The 17,632-nt window shown below is 42.6% G+C and overlaps 1 protein-coding gene across 1 annotated transcript in view; it reads right to left on the bottom strand.

Annotated features, from left to right (window-relative positions):
- Positions 1-17,632, bottom strand: part of CDYL (chromodomain Y like) — a 160,247-nt gene that overhangs the window by 70,692 nt on the left and 71,923 nt on the right. The window lies entirely within an intron of this gene.

Below are 17,632 nucleotides of genomic sequence, written 5' to 3'. Positions count from 1 at the left end.
AGTCTTTGAATTTGATGATCAACACATCCCGTATCAAATTTATGAATTTACACAACCTTGGCATGAAACGTACTGTTATTACCGTGACAAATTCCACTGCCTTAATTGACATCCTAAGTGTAGGTGGGAGAGCGTCTATGACTCGTGGGAACGAACCTGTTTCACATAATGTCCCCCAAGTTATTGGGGAAATACAATCTGTGGCTACCTCTCCAGTCAACAGAGAAACCACCAGCCTGCTTCCCCAGTGGCAGCAGGTACCTCGTCCCTCGTACGCAGAGGCCTGGGCCCCACGGCAGGCAGCTCTTTAACTAAGGAGACAGGGTCTCCTAGGCCGTTATCAGGGTCTTCAGCAAACTTCTGGCAAAGCTACAAGGTTAGGCCAGCTGACACAACGGTGTACCTAGTTCCCTAACATGCCAAAGTAGCAGAAGCCGAGTACAGCTGCAGACACTGGAGGGGAGTGGGGAACACCCTACACCCCAGCGTCTGCCCTACTGTCGAAATACCCCCCAAACTCGCCAGTATACCTACCTGGGGTGTAGAGAACGAAAGCCCTGAACTACAGAAAAGCCTAAAGTTAAATGCACGTGACTGCCTCTGGGCGACAAGGATTAGGGGAAGGAAAGCCAGGTTTCAGCAGAAGGCGGGTCTCACGCCAGGCAGACCCCGCATCACAGCGGCGTCAGGCCTGCACGGTGGGCCCCTGGGGCCCAGGCTACAGCGCGGGGAGCTTTCAAAGTGATTTCCTCCCATTCCTCTGCTTGTGAAGAGCTGCGTTTAAGGGTGTGAGTATTTCCATTTAAAACACATGTTTCTGGACAATTCCACGCCACTCAATTTCATGGCGGAAATAACTTAAAAGTTTTAGATACAAGCGGTAAAGAGAGTCTCTCTTGACAGCCAACAATGTTGTTTAATAGTTGGTTTCTTTCTAAATCAACTTCCACCCCAGCAGCATGAGGGAGGCTGGACCAGGGCGGCCCATCTTCCTTTCGCCTGTTTCCTTCAAGCTGCACAGGGCTCTGGTCAGGGAGGACAGGTCTCCTCCCCCGACCCCCGTGAACGGCTGGCGCTCCCTGCAGGCCGGACCCCCAAGGGCTGCACCGCGTGTGCACTCGGCGGCCACACTCCGCTCGGACACTGAGAGGGGCGGGGACGAGGCACGCACAGGAGACCGGGGCTTGGAAGGGGCCACGTGGGGCCCGACCACGCCACTGCACCGCTGGGCACGAGAGCAGCCACAGGCGCCACGGAAACAATACTTCCGCGCCCTGAAGTGAGGGTTTTGTCATTTTCACGTGTTCTAAAATAGGGAACTTCCGATTTTCTTCAACTATTTAAAACCTGTGGAAACCATTCTTCCGGCTGGCCTGCAGGTCCCAGCTCACAACCCCACAGTAGACGGGGAAGGAGCAGTGGGCCCTCGGGGCGCACGTGCTGCTCTAACTCTCGCGGGGACGTGACTGCAAGCTGACAACACGTGTGGCTGACACGGGGACACAGACACGAAGTGGCGGGTCTACGCGAGCCACACCGGGCATGGGACACACAGCGTGGGAGGTTCAGGCCCCTAACACCAACCTCACACCATTATACTGGACACCCTAAACTTACAGCGCTAGAGCCACCTACCCTGCTGTACCAAGTCCCCACTCACCTCCCAGGGGAACCACTCAAGTTCCTAACAACCTGCCTGTCTTCTGCCCAAGGGGGTTGTGACCTTCCTCCTTTCACCCTGAGAAACACCGGGCCACGTGCCACCAAACTGGGGAGCACATCCTCCTGCCGAGAGAAGAGTCGGCCATCAAGGGGGCCGTGTCTGGCAGCTGAGTCCACACAGGACCGCGTGGTGAGCAGTCAGTCTGTAACCATCTCCATTTCTCCTCGTCGTCAGGCCACAAAGCGGGGAACCATTTACTGCCAGGCCCATGAGCTGGTCAACACAGCGAGCCATCGATCTCCACGGATTTTCCTCATATCTCACCAAGCGACCCGTGAGGCTTTCATCCTCTCCTCTGAGAAAACCACATCCTTGTCAGTTTCCCATCATCCTAAGCGAAACTCAAGAACCGAGACGTGTCTGTGATTTCACCCCATCTGCAAGCGATCACGCGAGTCTGCACTGTTTCATAGATGTGGCAAGGGCAAGACCCCTGATCACAGACAGAGGACTCTGTTCCTCAGCAGCTGCAGCAGCCAGAGGACCAGCATCTCCTTGCTCCAGTCCCCACAGGATGACACAGACGGCCAGGTGAGACCCATGCACACGATGGGTGATGTTACAGGACAGGAAGCCAGTCTTTTATGATGGGCCGTGAGCACGCCTGCCCCGACCTCTGGCAGGAGAAACTATGGCTGTCTTCTAAACAAACATCCTTGGACAGCCCTGAAAGATGTTCAAGGGTGGGGGAGCGGGGGCAGAGGGAAGGAGCAACTGGATGAAGGTGATCAAAGGGCACAGACTTCCAGTTATAAAATGAATAAGTTCTGGCGACGTACGGCATGGCAACTGTAGTTAACGCTGCTCTATGGTATATCTGAAGTTGCTAAGAAAGCAGACCCTAAACGTTCTCATCACAAGGAAAAAACACTTCTCTCTCTTTTAGTCGTATGAGATGGTGGATGTGAACTAAACTCATTATGGTGAGCATTTGGCAACATATGTTAAGTCAAGTCATTATACTGTACACCCTAAACTTACATGGTGCTGTGTGTCAATTATATATGATAAAACTTGAAGGAAAAAACGATGTTCATGAATTCAGAGTAAATACTGTTAAAAATGAAAATTTCCCAAATGTACTATAGATACAAGACAATCCCAATAATCATCCCGGCACGATTTTATGTGGAAACTGCTGAGATCTGATCGTTTACGTGGAAAGGCAACAAACCTGAAGAGCAACCCAGAGCAATCCTGAAGAAGAACTCACTGGAAGACTCAGAGCCGTACTTCAAGACCCTCTCCCAAGAACCAAGAGATTCCCAACAGTGTGGTACTCACACAGGACGTACAAGGGCATCAGTGGAATAGAGGAGACAGCGAGCCCAGAAGTAGACCCTCACTTAAACTGGCCACATGATTGAGTGAGTGACTGATTTTTGGTGACAAAGGCTTCCAAAGCAATCCACTTGCCTTTTCAATAAATACTGCTGGAATACTGGCTATCCATACGTAAAAAAAGTGAACCACAACCTTATCCCAACCTTTACACACAGAAATTAATTCAAGATGTATTTTAGGCCCAATTATAAAAGTTTTTATATGAAGCTTCCACAGCAAAACACAGGACATCATCTTTGTGACTTAGGGGCAGGCAAAGGTTCTTTAGGTCACAAAAAGCAATAACCATGAAAGAAAGAAAATTAATAAATGAGACTTCATCAAAAAACAATGTCGAGAAAACGTATAAACACACCACAGATTGGGAGATAATATCCATAAAAAATATCTTCAAGGACTGGTCCCTAAGACTGATAAAGAATTCCTAGAATTCAATAATGAAAGGACCAAAATGTAATTTAAAAGCAGGCAAAGGATTTAAGCACACAGTCCCAAAAGAAGATAGACAAACGGCCAGTACACACATTAAAAAGTGATGAACATCACTGCTCAGGAGGAAACAAATACACAATGAGATACTACTACATACCCATTAGAATGGCTAAAATGAAAACACACCAGGGATGTACAACGGGCATATTCATACAGTGTTGGTAGGATTTTCAAATGGTACAGCCATTTTGGTAAAAGGTCTGACAGCATTTCATAAAACTAAACAAATAACTACACTATGATGCAGCAATTCCAACCTCATTACTTACCCAAAAGGAGTGAAAACATACATCTACAAAGACTTGCACAAAACTATTTATAGCAACTCTGTTCATAATGGACCCAAACTAGAAACAGTCCAAGTTTCTGGGCGACTGGACAAACTGTAGTACGTACATATAGTAATCTCAACAAGAAGTCAACTGGTGATACATACAAACACATGGGTGAGTCTCAAAACATCACACTGAATGAAAAAGCCCTACTCCAAAGACTACTCATTGTATGATTCTATTTAAATGAAAATTCTTGAACAAGCAAAAAAAAAAAAAAAAAAAAAAAAACCCACCCCGAACTATTATTGAAAAAATACCCAAAAGCAAAGGTTGGTAGGGAATTAACTGGGAGGGGCATCAGTGAACTTTCTAGCTCAATAAGCCTTTGGGTTGCAAAGGTACATGCTTTTGTTAAGGTTGGCAACCTGTATAGTACTTAAGACCTGTGCAGTGCATCGTTAGAAAATGTTACATCATTAACAAATGATGTATAAACAAACATGGAATTCAAGTTCATGAACTGCATGCTAAATGAAGTTTACTAGGGGGAAGTGTCCTGATGTGGCCACTTACTATAAACTGTGTCAACAAGCGAGATGGATGGATGAATGGATGGATGGATGGATGGCAGGATGACAAACGGAAGAATCTGCGGGGGCCTGTGAATGCTCACTGTAAAATCCTTTCGACTTAGACGTTTAAAATTTTCCATAATTAAAAAATGTTGAGGAAAAGTCAATATTTATTCTTGATTTTAAAAACTCAGAAATAAAGGAAGCTACAATAACTACTAGGAAAAATAAGCAAGTTCAGTGAAGTCACAGGATTAATAGCAGTATTAAATAATTAAAATGAAAAATTTTAAATCTCCATTTACAGTATAATCAAAAAGCAAAATATTAGCGATAAATTTAAGCAAAATGTCTAAAACATCTATGCTGAAAATGACAAAACATGGCTGAGAGAAATTAAAGGATACCTATAAACCGAAAGAAACAGCATGTTTATATCGGCGCTCAGTTTTATTTAGTTGTCAATTTTTCCTCAATTGATACATAGATGCAACAGAATCCCAATCAAAAATCCCAAAGCTCTTTTTTATAAATTGACAAATTAACTCTAAGGTTTTGTATGTCAAAGTTAAGAATCTAGAATAGCCAAAACAACACTGAAAGAGAAGCACAAAGTTGGAGGGCTTATATTACCTAACTTTAAGACTTACTATAATGGCTAAAATTCAGACAACAAGAGTAAATGCTGACGAGGATGCAGGACTAGTGGAACTCTCATACACGCTGGTGTAAAACATTACTGAACAGAAACCCCAATTAAATAGAAGACCAGCAGGGGGAGCTCTCACCCCTGTGACAACAGCCAAGCCCAACAGGAAGAAGAAAGACTCCCGTTCTTTCCTGCCAGGACTCAGCCAATGAAAAGTCAGGCTCTGTTTACTAAGCCCGCCCCCTCCCCTGTCCCCTCTATAAAAGCGTCTCCTTCCCTTGCAGTGGGGGGACTTGCACATGGTTGCTTCGTATGAGACCCTGAATTGCAATTCTCTGCTGATCCCGAATAAACCCATCTCTGCTGGAGAAAACCTGGCCGTCTATTTGCTTCAGGTCAACACTGGCGAGTATGGAAAATTGTGTGACAGTTCCTTAAACATACACCTACCTCAGCAATTCTACTCCTAGGTATTTACCCAAGAGAACCGGGAACAAACGTCCACAGAAAGACCTGTACGAGAATGTTCACGGCAGCTTTACCCTAACGGTCAGAGACTGAGTCGGCCCAGGTGTCCATCAACAGGAAAGCAGATGAACAAGATGAAGTATATTCACACCCTGAACTGCTGCCCACAATGAGACAGCACCAGGACTGACCCCTGCAACATGAGTGAATGTTCATCATCACGGCGCTGAGTCAGTGGAACGAGACACAGACCGTACACTACGTGACTCCACTTGTTGGAGGGCCCACCAGAGGCAAAACCAACCTGTGGTGAGAAATCAGAGCGTCCCGGGAGTCTGTGGATGGGGTTGGGGGGCACAAGGAGACTGAAGCGGTGAAAATGCCCCATCTCTGTCAAGATGGTAGTTACAGCAGTGAACACATTTGTCAAAACTACCGCACACTTAACATCTATGCACTTTCTGTATGTAAGTCACACCTCACTCAGCAAACTCAACAGAAAAACTCCTAAGCAGCTCTGAGGCTGGAATGAACCAGGGGATGAAGAGATGCTCCTGGCAGATGACATCTAAACCGGAGCTGGTCCTCCCTGAGACCTGCGTCCTCCCTGAGGGCCAAGCTCCCTGCAGCACACGACCCAGCGGTTCCCCTGGCCACAGTGCTGGGGAGCCGAGTGCCAAAGCCCAGCGAGGTGGGCTGGAATGGAAACACGGAGAACGGGTGATAAATGTAAAAACAGGACCAGCACAAAGGAAGACTGACAAGCTGTGGAAAGTATGGACCAAGAGGCTACTCGTCTTACCGCATTAAAACCTCTTTTAAAGGTACAACAGAGCAGGGCAAGAACTGTGAGTAAGCAATTCATGATAGAAAGTACAAGCCACCACCACCCCATGAATAAGGTTTAACTCACCAAAGGGAGACACCACTTTCCATCTGGAAGGCTCATGAGGGTGAGGAAACAGCCTGACTACTGAAGGTGGGAGCTGTGTTATGTTATGGAGGGCGATTCAACAAAGAACATCAAAAGGTTTAAAACACTCTTACTCTGTATTCGAGAATTCAGCTGAGGAATAAACTCAAGGAAATAACCGAGTGGATGCTCAAAGACGGTGGCAGGTGCAAATGGAGAGACGGTGCGGAGAAATCCAGGAGCCTGGAGAAGGCACCCGCTCCACTGCTCGGAGCCTCGCTCCCCCTCACACGCGTAACCACAGGCACAGAGTATCAGTCCTGAATCCCTTCAGTAGTGACTGAATTCTGCCCTATTATATGTTCATCAATTTATTCTTGAAGCAGGCTGGTAAAATGAAAGGATAACAAGTTTCAATGGCCATGTTTTCCAAAGTGTTAAACGCTAAGTGAACTTTCTAACCCAAAACAAAAGAGAAATGTTATGATTTAGGTTATCAGCAAATGTGGATTTCCATCTGTCCCATGAAAAATGCACAGAACGGTACCATCGTTATTCCCGTTTCCTCCTTCCATGAGACCGCCAGCTACTCGAGCAGTGATATGCCTCTCGGTATATATGCAGGAAGGTAGGGAGACTGTATATATTGTTACTGCCTCCCTTCTCAGTATGTGACCAGAAATTCTATATGCATACACATTAAATGGATCCTGTTTGCTACAAGTCCTAACACTCACCCTCTCCATCCACTTTCTCTTACATGACTTAAACAAGTAAAAATGGATTCAAGCTGTTTAAAGGGTAAAAGGCGCTTAGAAATTTCACCAGTAAGTCACATTTCTGGCATTTCGTTCTGAATAAGAGTAGGATGGTATCTGGTACCAATGAAACCACTTGCTTCTTGCATACTTGACAGACAAATCGCAAACAGTCGAATCTATGTATGTGTATTGTATAAACAAGGGTGAATCAGAACTTTTCCCGCACGGCTGCTACAACTGAAAAACTACAAAAACATATTTCATAACAACTATACTTTTCTTGAGATACCTCAAAATAGAAAAAAGCATTTGTTACTTTTCATTGACAACACAAACCAAAAATGCCAAATAGAGAGCTTGAAGAAATAATAAATTCCTGTTCTGAGTCAGAATGCTTTACTGTCTGGCTTTATTAAATGGATGGAGACAAAGATGGAATTGTTCAGGAAGTGAGAACAGATAAACTAGGATTTCTGACTTTGAGAATTTTCTTTTTAGCTCTATTTTCATAACAAAATAGCAAAGTTAGAAGCTACGGTCCTACAGGCAAGGTTCCATATATCTACAATTATAAAAACTTGGCCAACGTATTCACTTTTAAACCTCAGTGTTCCACAAAGAAAGCCAAACCTAAATACCAAGACACGCCAAAATTAAGTTAAACAAGAACGTACCATACCAGGCGCACACGAAAGACGCGGTAAAGTGACGTTTGTGACAGACTTCACCGATGCCGTTTGATGAGAATCTTTCTCATGAATGACAAGCTGACTCACGCAGAGAGTACCTTTGTGTGGAAAACCCCCCAAGTGCTCTGCGAACAGGAATGAGTACATCCACCAGGGGAATAACACCCACTCTGGGGTGAAATGTGGCTGTTCTACAGTCCATGCAAATGCACTTGCACACACAGACTCAGACCGATGGCAAACAAATCATTTAGGAGCCAGGATACAATTGCTTTTGGCCAGAAAATCAAATCTCAGCTCCTGCGTGGAGATGCGGGATTGAGGCCACGAAGGTGATCCTCCACCGTCATCTGTCCCAACTCCACGGAGGGACGCAGGGCAGAGGCGGAACGGGAACCCATTTCTTCCATGGAAACAGGAACCTTAGGGACAGTGGGAGCCCGAGCAGGGGTGCAGAGTAGTCTTTGTGGGAAAGCGCCCCTCTCTATTTCCTCCAGATGCCATCTCGGGGAGAACGCTTAGGGCGGAGAGGCACTGCCAAATGCGATTTCTACACAGAGCCCCGGCGACATGGAGACGGCCATGGAAGTGCTAAGTGGGGTCAGTATGTGCAGACTCTAAGTCTGACGAACCAGCTCGGAGATCTGCCAGGTAGGAAGCTCTGATCGAGACCCTCAGGGTCTCTAAGATGCACCCTGAGAATCCATCTGAAGCAGATGGATGCTAAAACCCAGTTCTGCTAAGCACACTCACCAACTCCACCAATACGTGCCAAGTCCCTGTGACATGTCAGGTCTCTGCTTTTTCTGAGGTTATAGGAAGAAACAAAAACAGTATTGCTTTCCTCTATTTTGGAAGTTATACTCAAGTGAAAGGAGTCAGACAAATTAATAAATGTGAAATACATTAAATATATGTGATTGCTAAGAAGAGAAAAACCCCAGGAAGAGGACAGGGTAATGGCAGAGAGCTTGGTCAGGAGGAGCTGAGCAAGGACACCCAGAAGGACGTCCAGCCAGAGCGCACGGCTGATCCAAACCCAGAGGGCAGGGGTGAGCCTGGAGTGCCAGAGGAACAGGAGGCAGGCGGGGGCTCGAGTGGAGGTGACAGGGGAAAACGGAAAAGACGAGGTCAAGGAGGCCGGGGGCAGGGGGAGAGTTAAACTGAGTGCCTGTAGCCAAGCTTTATTCGGGGTTTGCTCTCAGTTAAGACGGAAGCCGGGCAACGGCTCTGGGCACAAGAATGGTGTCTGCTTTGCATTTCAGAATCACAACTCCAGCGACTTTGTGGAATTAAGAACGGGCAGGCGACTGTGACGACCTCAGCAAGAGGAGGTGTGACTTGGACTCTAGGGTGGTGGAGGTGGAAGACATGCTGAGAAGTGGCTGGATTTGGGGTCTATTTTAACGGGGTGCTGATAAGATTTCCTGATGGACTGAATGCAGGATAGGAGAGAAAAATGAAGAATGAAAGCTAACCAAGATATTTGGCCTGAGTAACTGGAAAGATGGAGTTGACATTTACTGGGATGTGAGAAGATACAAGAGTTCAGTTTCAAACACATTAAGAGGAGACGTGGAAGAGGCCATGTGACTCACACATCTGGAATTTGGGCTAAAGATAGAAATTTGGAATTTGTAGGCATTATAAGTGATTAAATCCATGAGATCATGAAGGGAGTTAAGTATGGATAAAGAGAAGGAGTTTGGGGACTGGGCCCTGAGAGACACAAACATTTAGAAGAGGGAACGAACAGGAGAACCCAGCAGAGACTGCAAAGAGCAGGAGTGACACTGGAGGAGGCCTCGGAAGCAGCGCCCAGAAGCCAGGTGCCCTAAAGGGGGCTCAGTCATTACGTCCAATGATCTTACTAGATCAAATTAGACCCGGAAGAGAGGAAAGAAGAGGCTGACAAATCCCTTCCACTGAAAAAACAACTATAAAACTTGGCAAAGTTGAAGAACAACTACTTCAGGGCCCCAGAATTCCGACAAAAGGCAACCAATAGATGGACAAGCATTTACTCGTGAAAACCCACTGAATTCTGAGTAAGAAGAGAGGAAGCTGGTGACCTTGCTGCCTGGGGCTGTCTCCCACCACGGCTCTGACACACTGGTGGCTCTACCGTTGTGGGGCTGGCCTGGAAGCCTGCAGCTTAGCCGTCAAGGGGACTGACTTGATCTGAAGCAGAGGGCAGAAAGCCCATGCCGGGAACGGGCTGCAGCTCTCCCAGCCAGAGGTTGAGGTCCCAGCAGTGGTGACTGACAGTGGAGGAAACAGGCAGAAATTTATAGGGAGAGCCTGGAAATGAGACAGCCATTGAGGGGAGAGATGACCGCTCCACACACCCCACATACAGTGGACACTCAAGGGGGCTAGCACAGAGCAAACCCACTGCAGCCCTGAAAGCTGTCTGAGCTTTGAATGCAACAGAAACACAAACCCAGTGCAGAGACTGGAAGCCTTATGGGCTCAGGGTGTCTGACCATGACCTCTGACCAAAACTTGACTCACAAACTACACAGACACAGGAGTGACCTCTAGCAAGTCAGGCCGAAAATCAAGGTAAAAACTGGGATGGAGGGAGCTGAGCAGAGCAATCCGCGGCCACACACCTAGGGCCACGAGGTTCCTTGGATTACATCCAGGCAAGTGACTTAAAACACGCACACGCTTGCAAAACAAAAGCAACAACAAAAAACTCAGGGAAAAAGTTAAAATTCTGAAATACACATAAAACACCAGGAAAGTATGAGTCATACTCAGGAAATAAAACAATGAAAACTGTCTCTCAGTTTACTCATAGCTTGGATTTAGCAGAAAAAGACTTCAGGTCAACCCTTACAAATACATTCAAAAAAACTGGATTAAAAAAAAAAAAAGACTCCATCTTTAAAGAATTCAAGGAAAACATGATGAAAATTATTCAAATAGGAAATAACAAAGAAATAGACCCTACCAAAATAGAACAAAAATTCTAGAGGTGAAAAACACAGTAAGTGAAATACAAAATTCACTAGATGGACTCAACAGCAGATTTGGGAAGGGAGAAGAATCAGTGAAATTTTCGAGAGACTGATAGACTTTACCCAAACTGAAGAACAGCGAGAAAAAATATTAAGAGGACATATATAATAAAGAGGACATAAAGAGAGAGAAGGCAGAAAAAAAGATACTTTAAGAAATATGGCTGAAAACATTCCAAATATGATGAAAAGCAATTATTGACAGATTCAAGAAGCTCGACAAAGCCCAATTAATATAAATCCAAGGAGATCCTTAGTTAGAGATACAGTTGTTAAAACCTTTGGAAGCTAAAGACAGAGAAAATCTTGAAACCAGTAGAAAAATAACAAGTTAACATATACAGGGGAACAACAATACAATTAATGGTTGCCTTTTCATCAGAAACAATGGAAAGTAAAAAGCAGGAGAATGACATATTCAAAGCACTGAAAGAAAACCAACCAAGAATTCTATATCCAGCTAAACTATCCTTTAAAAATGAAGGTAAAATAAAAACATTCCCAAATAAATGATACTGAGAAAACACATGGCCAGCAAAGCTGCCCGATAAAAAACACCAAAGGAAGTTCTCAAGTTAAAAGAAAATGATTCCAGGCAGTAATGCAAAAGCAGGGGAAGAAAGGAAGAGCAGTGGGGGCAGTAAATATGTGGGTACACATAAAGACTGGTTGAATACTGTTTCTTTTTCCTTCTCAATTTCTTAAATGAAACAAGATTATACACAGCAAAAATTATAGCACTGTACATGCTTGACAATTTAGATATAATGTGTATAACTCTATCACAAAGGAAGGGGGAGAAAAGAGAGATATACTGGAGTAGAGGTGATACATTGACTTGAATTAAGGTAATATTAACCTGAAGTACATTGTGATAAATTAAAATGCCTATCATAATCCTTAGAGCAATCACTAAGAAAATAATTCAAAAATATCATTTTAAAAAAATCACAGAAATTAATATGATAAAGGCAAAAAATGTTTAACATAAAAGAAAGCAGGAAAGAAGAAACAAGAACTAAAACAATGAGATAAACAGAAAACAACTAGCAAACTGACAAAGCAAAACTATTCCAATAATTACATGAGAAATGAAAGAACTAAATACTCCCAACAAAGAGCAGAGAATGGCAGAACAGATTTAACAAAGCAGCTATATGCTCTACAAGAGACTCAAGTTTAGATTCAAAGATACAAATAGGATAAGAGTAGAAGGACAGAAAAGATATACCATGCCCAGAGTAGCCACTTGAGAGTGACTATATTCATATTAAACAGAACAGACTTTCAGCCAAGAAATATCATTAGAGACAGAGAGGAACACTCCATAATGATAAAAAGGTCAATATTTCAGGAAGATACAATGACTATAAATGTATGCATATACCTAAAAGAGCCCCAATATATGAAGCAAAGCCTGACAGAAATGAAAGGTGAAATAGACAAGCCTACATTTACAGTTGAAGATTTCAAAGTAACACCATCAATAACCGATAGAATAAAACAGAAAATCAGCAACGATACAGAAAACTTGATTGCTATCATCCAACTCACCCTCCCTGACATTTACAGAACACTCCATCCTGTAACAGCAGAATACACATTCTTTTCAAGTGTACACACAACATTTACCACCACAGACCATATTCTAGGCCATAAAACAAGTTTCAGTTAATCTGAAAGGATTCAAGACATACAAAGAGATCCTGACCTAGACACATCATAGTCAAACTATCAAAACCTGAAGACAAAGAGAAAACTTGTTCAATGACCACAAGGAATTAAATTAGAAACCGACAATTTTGAAAAATTTCCAAAACTTGCCATTAAACAACACACTTCTAAATATTTCCCACTGGAATTCCCTGGCGGTCCAGTGGTTAAGACTCCACGCTTCCACTGCAGGGGGCACGGGCTCGATCCCTGATCAGGGAAGTTCGGCATGCTGTGTGGTTTGACCAAAAAAAAAAAAAAGTTAAATATTTCCCACTGGTCAAAGAAAAAAAGTACAGGAGAAATTAGAAAGCATTTGGAAGTAAATGAAAACGTATCAAAATTTATGGGATGCAGTTGAAGTAGTGCTTAGAGGAAATTTTATAGCATTAAACACGTATTCAGAAAAGAAGTAAAGAAGTTAAAAAAAAAATCAATAATCTAAGCTTTCCACCTTGGGAAACAAGAACATAAGAGCAAATTAAACCCAAAGCAAGCAGAAGGTAGTAAGTAATGAAGATCTGAGCAGAAATCAATGCAACAGCAAAACAACAAAACCACCCAGAAAAATAATAAAACCAAAAGTTGGTTTGAAAAGATCAACAAACCTGATAAACCGTTAGCTAGCCTGACCACAAAAAGAAGAGAGAGCACACAAATTATCAACAGAAATCAAAGGGGGACATCGCTATCCACGTGGCAGAAATGTAAAGGACAAGGAAGCGGTACATAACATGAACAACCCTATGCTAACAAATTAGGCAACTTTGATGAAATGGAGACATGCCTAGGAAAATATCAGTTATCACAATGGACCCCAGAAGAAACGGAAAATCTATACAGATTTACAAGTAAACAAATACACTGGGTCATTTAAAGTCCTCCCACAAAGAAAAGTACAGGCTCAGATGGCTTCACTCATGAAATGTACAAAATACTTAATGAAGAAAAAAAGAATACTATACAAACACTGTCAGAGAATAGGAAAGACCACTTCTCAAATCATTCTGTGAGGCCAGTATTACTCTGACAGCAAAGCCGAACAAGGACATCCCAAAAACAAAAGTAAATTTTAAAAAACCCTACAGAACAGTATTTCCCATAAGCACAGACACAAAAATCCCAAGCCAAGTTCACCAACATGTAAATAGGGTTATACCCCATGTCCAAGTAGGATCTCTCCCAAAAATGCAAGGTCGGTGTCACATCTGAAAATCAATTAATGTAACACCTTATTAATAAAGACTAAAAGCTACACGATCATCTTGACGGTCACAGATAAAGCATTTGACAAAAATATAAATTTATGACCAAAACTCTTAAACTAGAAATAGAAACTTTCTCAACTGGATAAGGAAATCTACAAAACCCTACAGCTACTATCACACTTAATGTGAAAGGCTGAAGACATTCCCCTAAATATCCTAGAAACTATAAGCAAGATGTTAGTTCTCAGCACCCCTACTGACCGTCACACTATAGGTTCTACATAGCCCCAAAAGGCAAACACATATAGATCGGAAAGAAAGAAAAACTGTCTTTATTTGCAAATGATATGATGCAGGGAAAAACTAAGGAATCTACAAAGTAACTGTGAGAACTAAGAGGTGGGTTTAGCTAGCTTGAAAGATACAAGACCAACATATAAAAATCTTGTATTTCTATATTAAGAGCAATGGATAATCCAAAAGTGAAAATAAGAAATAAGAAAGCAATTCCATTCAACATATCAAAAAGAATAACATACTTGGGAATCAACTTAATGAAAGAAGTTCAAGAGTTTTACACTGAAAACTTCAAAATGTTACTGGATGAAATGAAAGCTCTAAATAAATAGGGCCCGTGGGCTTCTGTTTGCAGGAACTGGGTAGATCTGTGAAGTGGTGGGTCCTGACATGCCTGGTTGGGGAGACAACTGGTACTCAGGGTGTGTCCCCACAGGGTAGGCGCTGGGAGAGGAGAGTTTAAGGCTGGGGATTAAGGTGATATGAAAGACTCTCTAATACTTTATATGCACATACAACGTGGTGTGGGGTTATGGTGCTGCTTGAAATGTGTGATTAGTTGCTAAGTGCAGGGCTACTGATTCTGGAAGAGCAAGCCATGGTGCTCTGCGTCCTTAAATGTTTCTTCAGACCCTTTGTCTCCAGATGTCTTCTCACGGATCAGATCCACAAGTGACACTCTGGGGCAGAAGAACGCCCCACATCAGTACCAACAGTTAGGGTCACTCAGAAGAGAAGCATAAAGCACGCAAGCACAAGTCTGGCGGTAAAACTGGGGAATAACGTCATTCGATTTTATAAAACCAGCATGTTGACACAGGCGCAGAACTTGTCCATTCACCAGCCTTAAATTTTCTCTTTGAGGTGAATTCATCTGAGTTTGCTTACTTAGGTTGCCAACTTCAGGACCAAAGCCAACAGCACCGTAAGACTGGCTCTTGCTCTAATAGCACAGAGGATATATTCTCAAAGGGACCAAAAGAGAGTCCGAGTATTTTCATTTTCGCTTATGTCCAGGAACAATTCCTGGCTGTGGAACCCTGCTTTCCCATTATCCCCCCTTAGCCCTCGTACCAACGACGTACTGGCGTATAACTTTCCGGTTGCAAACAGACTTATACACCCAGCGCTTGCTTTTCAGTAATGTTTTAAAGTCTGTATTTCATAAGGAGTATTTTCTACCAGAGAGACTGTCCTTGCTTCATGTGAAAGCAATGCTTTCTCTGGCCTCCCCAACAGAAACATTTCAATTACACAAAAAAGTAGGGGAAAAAAGAGAGAATTATCTGTATTCTGCTTGACCACCTAGCTAATCAACCCTAACATATTGCCATAACTGATTTGGGTATTTCTAAATAAAAAAGCAGTAAGATACAGTTGAAACCCACTGAGTACCCCCAGTCTTCAGAGGTAACCACTACTCCAAATCTGATGTTTATCATTCTCACACGTCTTTGACAAAGTGTACTACTTAACATGTGTGTATATCTAAGTAACACAGAGTATCATCTTGCATGGTTTCAAACTCTATAAATTTTCATCAATGTTTTTGAAAGAAATCCATCTTCATACATGTAGATCTAGCTCACTCATTTTAAAGGCTATATAATATTCCACAGCATAAATGATACACTCATCCACTTATCCATTCTCATGCTGATGGACATGAGTTCCTCCCAATTTTTCTCTATTAGAAACAATAATGCTGCAAATATCCTTGTTACTTTGGCTAAATTCAATTTTTTTCTTTATGGCTTTTGGTCTTAATGTCTGGCTTTAAAAAAACCATTCCCTTCCCCAGAATCATAGTCTTTTACTACACATGGAAATGACTTCTGTACAGTGTGTGGTAGGGAATTTAATTTTGTTTCTTTCTCACATGGATAACCAAATATCCTAACACCATGACCTAAAGAGCCAATCCTTTCCGTACTAATTTGTAACCTTAATTGTCAATGAACAAGTTTCTACATATGACTCACACTTTTATGTTCTATTTGCTCCCAACAGCAATATCATACTGTCTATAACTGTTGGCACACAACTGTCTGTAGTTTTCTTATTTTTAAAACACTTTTTGTACCTGTAGATAAGCCATCCTGTTCACTCCAGCTGCTATTGGTCTTAATCATCTTTTCTCATTCTTCATAAATTCTGCCACATTTTGTGTCTTTTCAAAGGATTAACCTTGGGACTTGCATCCTTGCTGGGGGGTTACTTTCTACTCTTGTCTTTATCATCCCTTGTTTCTCTTTGACTTGATTCTGCTGCTTTTAACTTCTACGTTGGGTACTTCACTCGTTCCAAAATTTTTGATAACCATTCATTTCTAGGTGCTCTCTTAATTCCATTATGATTCCTTCATTAAACTATAAGTTATTTAGAAATTTTTCAAATTTTCAAAAAGCACAAAATCAGAAATTCAGCTTCTAATTTAATAAGTTATGATCATAGTAATGACATACCAACAACACCAAGTTATTTGCTGCTTTGCGGCTTACAGTGTGGGTAGTGCTGAACTACGCCTCTTATGTTTCAGAAGAACATATCTTCTTATTAAAGGCAGGGTTTTTAAAGTTCGTGGGCTCAGATAAAACTCTAGCTATGCAAATCTTACCTTCTAATTTACCTTTGTTCAATCTACTAGTTACTTACGGAGGAGTCACTTAACAGTTCTCACTGCCTCTAGACCTGAAATTACATCAGCTTTGTCTTACATATTTTGAAGCTATGTTACCAAAAGCAAACAAGTTTAAGATTACTTTAACTTCACGGAGAACTGTTCTTTTTATCACTATATATTGACCATATTTTGCCTTAAAATTATGTATGTATTCAATCTGACAATCTCTGACTTTTAACTGACACACAATCCTTTTTTAATTTATCGTGATTGCAAATATATTTGTACTTACATTTATTGTGACCATGTCATTCTATTTACCCTTGCTCTTTCTTGCTTGTTCTTTTCCCCTTCTCTGATAATCTGTGTATTTTAGTGGTTACCCTTACAGCTTTAACATGCTTACCTGTCTTATTAAAATCTAAAGTGATTTCCTCCCTCCCCAAAAATAAAAGGACAGAAGAAAACATTACTTCTGATCACCTATCTTCTTGTTGTTGCTACAAATTTTAGGTGTATGTAATTTATTATGACCAAATTTCTCAACATGACTATTACTGCTTTATACAACGGACATGTGTTTACCCATTTCCAGTTTCTTTGCTGACCAATCCTTTTTACTTCATGTCTTTCTGGGTTCAATGTCTTCTTTTTGAAGAGTTTTTTTTTTTTTTTTTTTTTTTGCGGTACGCAGGCCTCTCACTGTTGTAGCCTCTCCCGTTGCGGAGCACAGGCTCCGGACGCGCAGGCTCAGCGGCCATGGCTCACGGGCCCAGCCGCTCCGCGGCATGTGGGATCCTCCCGGACCGGGGCACGAACCCGCGTCCCCTGCATCGGCAGGCGGACTCTCATCCACTGCGCCACCAGGGAAGCCCTGAA

This window comes from Aethalodelphis obliquidens, unplaced genomic scaffold, assembly GCF_003676395.1.
Source record: "Aethalodelphis obliquidens isolate GAN/ISIS:26980383/991018 unplaced genomic scaffold, ASM367639v1 scaffold34, whole genome shotgun sequence".
NCBI classification, from domain to species: Eukaryota; Metazoa; Chordata; class Mammalia; order Artiodactyla; family Delphinidae; genus Aethalodelphis; species Aethalodelphis obliquidens.
The sequence above is the reverse complement of the archived record's forward strand: the minus strand, read 5'-3'. Positions and strand labels throughout refer to the sequence as shown.